The 5,009-nt window shown below is 35.1% G+C and overlaps 1 pseudogene; it reads left to right on the top strand.

Moving 5' to 3' along the window:
- Positions 1 to 532: 532 nt before the first annotated feature.
- On the top strand, positions 533 to 959 carry LOC117713057 (large ribosomal subunit protein eL31 pseudogene; annotated as a pseudogene).
- The last annotated feature ends 4,050 nt before the right edge of the window (positions 960 to 5,009 follow it).

The raw sequence follows: 5,009 nt of genomic DNA, 5'->3' as shown, positions 1-5,009 counted from the left end.
ATTTCTGAATGAAACACACACACACACACACACACACACAACACTTTCATACTTTAATATGTCTTAAGCTGCACTATAGCTGAGTGATTGCCTGACCTCAATGCTTCTAGAATCTACCTTCCACAAATAATCCTGGGTTACAATTTACTAACTTCTATGCTCCATCTTGGCTGCTCCAGACCCATTTGTGGTGCTTTCTGGCCAGTGCTTTCTTGACCTAGAGCCCAGAGTACTCTCATTTCTTCTCTACCCCATTCTAGGCTCTGCCTTTCCTTTATCTATTCTCTTGTAAAGCATGGTGGATCTCTTTCTTCCTCTCCTCCTTTCCCCAAGCATGGAAATCCTAAAATGACACCTCTGTGTGTCATCCCCAGCTATTGGTTGGGGGCATCTTTACGTACCAATCAGAACCAACTGGGCCCGATGTATAGACCCTCTCATGCAAACAGGTTTTGAGGGAACATAATTAGCATTCATATTACAAACTGCTAATTTTTCCACTTTTATCTAATTAAAAAGGCTCTTGCTTCCTTTCCAACTTGGGCCTGGCAGAATGGCTCCCACAAAGAAGGGTGGCAAGAAGAAGAAGGGCCGTCTGCTATCAATGAGGTGGTGACCCAAGAATACACCACCAACATTCACAAGCGCATCCATGGAGTGGGCTTCAAGAAGCGTGCTCCTTGGGAACTCAAAGAAATTCGGAAGTTTGCCATGAAGGAAATGGGGATTCCACATGTGCGCATTGACACCAGGCTCAATAAAGCCGTCTGGGCCAAAGGAATAAGGAATGCTCCATATCGCATCCAAGTACGTTTGTCCAGAAAACATAATGAAGATGATTCACCAAACAAGCTCTACACATTGGTAACTTACAAGCCTGTTACCACATTCAAAACTCTACAGACGGTCAATGTGGATGAGAACTAACCTGAATATCAAATAAAGTTGAAGTACTGAAAAAAAAAAAAAAAAAAAAAAAAAAAAAAAACTCTTTTCCTTAGATATACATATATACATTAAACATGATTATATCAATTACATAAATTGTAAGGTATGACATACACTTATAACATCCAGTCCCTGGGAATCAAATACTTCTAAATCAAGATAAAGCTGTTTATCACCTATCCTAACTAGAAGAGTTTATAATTCTCTACCTCAATCATGTTTGGTTTTAACTGATATTGTCATCTGGAAACCATCCTTTCAAATCTGGAATGTATCCTTCAATATTAAACAAGTTAAAAGTAAAACTAGTCTTTAATCCTATTAAAGACATGAAAAGAAATTAAAAACTATCTGAATATGAAGGAAATACAAAGGCATAACTCTCACAACTTGTACAACTGGCAGAGACAGTTGACTGCCACCAATATTCCTTATAACATTGAAGCATCTGTCTTCAGCCTTCTGACCCAGAACCATCTGACAGACCTTAAGTAAAGTAGGAATTATAAAGGACTAGATTACTCTGTATTGGCAGTGCTTTGCAGTTGACTATCCTGCATCTGTTTGACCTTTTTTTTTTTTGGACAGTATTTTGTCTGTAGATGAAATTTGGGCATTTCTCACCTAGTGGCTAGCTTGCCACAATTGAAGCAACTCCATCTGGAGGTAATGATGCACAGTATCTTTCATGAAATGAAATGGGAGTACTATCAGGAGCAGATATGTCTCACCGTCAAAAGAATTTTTAATGATGAAACAACATTAAAAGTCATATTCTGTGGGTCTCTGATATCTTTGAAGACCATCTATTTATCTATAGCATAACTAAATGTCAAATATTGATTTTTCTTAGCTCTTCATTATTTGAATAATCTTGAAAAAAAGTTTGTTGCAATTAAATAAATTAGAATCTAAATATGACCATGAGTTTCACTTTCTATTAACTTGTATTACTTAGTCATCCTAAATATTTTGTAATAGCAAATATTAAACGAACTGGACCTAAATCCATTTGTTGGTAACTTGCTGTTAATGCTAATTTGTTGTTGCAATTTCCAACCACAATAAGCCCATACAAAAACACACAATCCAATTATAATTGTGAGCTATATACCTAGAATGGACAAATCTAACACTATACTAAGCTATTCTCCAGATGTAAGACCCCTTGCTGCTTGCAGTTTCTCCTGGCCATGTGGATGTTTCAGGTCTATAGTGACTTTCTGCTCATCTCTGTCTTCTTTCCTTCCCCTCTCATAGTCTTCCCTTTGTCCAACTGACACTACTGTCAAACCTTCAGTTCCACCTTTCTCCTCTACTGCCCAACCACAGGCTCTAGCCTTCATTGACCAGTTAAAATGGGGAAAAGGTCCACATGAGATCACCTGAGTACATGATGGACTGTTCATGTGGGCAATCCCTCTTGATAAAAACAAAGTTATCATCAGAATACAAATAGCATGAGGACAACACACAACAGGTAGCAATAAACATGACTGAGAAAGTAACTATTTTGAATAGGATGTCATTTTATTTAAGCATAAGCCACAAAGTGGTATAACTTGGTAAAATGATAGATTTATTTCCAGATTTTAAAGACTCTCCCAATATATCACCAGAGCAGTTGGACCAGTTTGCAATCCCACCAATAAATAAAAATGCCCACCTACATACCTTAGAGGTTGGTGAAAAGGCTCAGAAGTTAAGACCACTGGTTGCTCTTCCAGAGGTTCTGAATTCAATTCTCAGCAACTACATGGTAGTTCACAACTATATATAAGGACATCTGATGCCATCTTCTGGCATGAAGTTCTATATGCTGCAGAGCACTCGTGTCTTAGATTAGATTAGATTAGATTAGATTAGATTAGATTAGATTAATAGATAGATAGCCCAATTGATAGATAGATAAAAATCCTATTTTCTCACAATTCCATCAGCACTTCTTTTTCTTGATTTTAGCCATTCTCACTGGAATAAACTGGAAATTCAAAGTTGTTTTCATTTGTATATACCTAATTATTAAGAATGATGAATAATTTTTGAGGCCATTCATAGTGAATTTAGAATGCTTCCTAGATATCTCTAGTTCATTTCTTAATTAGGTCATTTGTTTTCTTGAAATTTTGTGGGTTTGAATACTTTGTATAGCCTATACTAACTTTTATCAGATTTATAGCTGACAAAGATTCACTCTCATTCAGTGGGGTTTTTTTCTTCACTTCACTGATCATTTCTTTTCCTATACAGACACTTTCTAGTCTCTTGTGATCCTAATTCTCACTTGTCAGTCTTAATTCCTATACAAATAGATTCCAACTACAATGTTCTTTTCTACACTTAAATTCTCTTTTATTCTCTTCCTGAAGGTTTAGGTTTTCATATGATAAACTTAAAATCATTAAGCAGCTTGGTGCTATTTTCATGCCTGTTTTTGTGGCAGTACAATATGGTTTTATCACTAAAATTTTATAAAATATTTTGAAGTCTAGAATGGTAGTTCTTCCAATATTCATTTTGTTCAGGATTGCTTTGGGTATTTGAAATTTTTTCTGATTTTATGTGCATTTGTGTAAAGAAAATTTTGAACATTTTGATTGGTATTATATAGAATCTGTAAATCTGTTTTGTTGAATAGTCATTTTCACACTTAGTTCTATTGATCTATAAACATTGAATGTCTTTCCATTCTGAAGTTTTTTTTCCAATCTCTGTTATAAGAAAACCAAAGATTTTATTGTAGATTTTTTCACTTCTTTGTTTAAGTGTATTCTAAGACATTTTATTATATTTAATTGTGTTTTAAAGTGGAATGTGTCCATGATCCCTTTCTCAGTATTTTTGTTGATACTCTAAAGAGAAGGAATTGATTTTGTCAGTTGCTTTTGTACATCCTGATTGGTTTTAAATAATTGCTTATAGAATTTTCTGATGGAATATTTTAGGATAGTTTATGTATAATACCAAATCATCTACAAATGAGGAAATTATTTACTTCCTTTCCTATTTATATCTCTTTAATTCTCTTCTCTTGTTACATTGTTTCAATGAATGCTTCTAGAAATTTACTAAAATGGAATAGTGATAGTGAAAATCCTGTCTCATTCCTGATTTTAAATAGATTTGGCTGTTGAAGTTTGTCATTTGCTATTATTGTAATACTAAGTGCTAGTCCCCAAGATCTGGAATCTGCACATCACTTCTGGAACCCCCCACCCCAGTTAATTCTGATGGGTAAATAAAGATGTCAAGACCCAATAGCAGGGAAAAAAGAGATTTAGTTTTCCCTGACCATGAGGAGGAGGAAGGAGAGACAGAGAAGTCAACATGGTAAGAACATGCAGGAAGGAAAGCCACCATGCCTTAGAAGAGTATGCAGAATAAAGATGAGAGCTGCCATAGGATATAGATAAGCAAAGAGAGCACCCTAGGTTCTGGGCCAAGAATACATGACCCAGAAGGCTGACTAATTAGAGTTAAGAGCAGCCAAGATTGAACATAGAAATTAGTCAGTAGTAACTCAGAGTTATCAGTGGGGGTAAATTCTAACAACATGGAGGGTAAGCAATTGCCTAGCTATTATGCTGGTAAGGCATAGTAAAATATAAAGGTTGTGTTGTGTAATTCATCTGGCAAGAAAATTGGTCTAAGGCAGGAAGGATACCCATACAAGAATTTTTAAATGTGCACACTACAGTTGGGTTTGAGTTTTTCTCCATTTATGATAATGTAGGCTGTGGGTTTTTTTTACAGGGATTTTATTATGTTGAGGTGTACTCTCCCTGTCCAATATTGTCTAGGACTTTAATTATGAAAGCATGTTGGATTTTGCCAAAGGTATTTTCTGCATCTCTTGAGATAATCAAGTAATTCCTTTTCTTTTGTTTTGCTTAAAATAGTTATATTTATTTATATGTATTGAACCAACCCTACATTCTGAGAGAAAACCTACTTAATATGTACCTATATTCAGTTTTCCAGTATTTTATTGAGAATTTTTACATCTCTATTCATCAGGGGTATGATCTATTGTATTATTTTTGCTGCTGCTATATCTTTGT

This window comes from Arvicanthis niloticus, chromosome 7, assembly GCF_011762505.2.
Source record: "Arvicanthis niloticus isolate mArvNil1 chromosome 7, mArvNil1.pat.X, whole genome shotgun sequence".
In the NCBI taxonomy this organism is placed as follows: domain Eukaryota; kingdom Metazoa; phylum Chordata; class Mammalia; order Rodentia; family Muridae; genus Arvicanthis; species Arvicanthis niloticus.
This window is presented reverse-complemented; position numbering and strand designations above follow the sequence as displayed.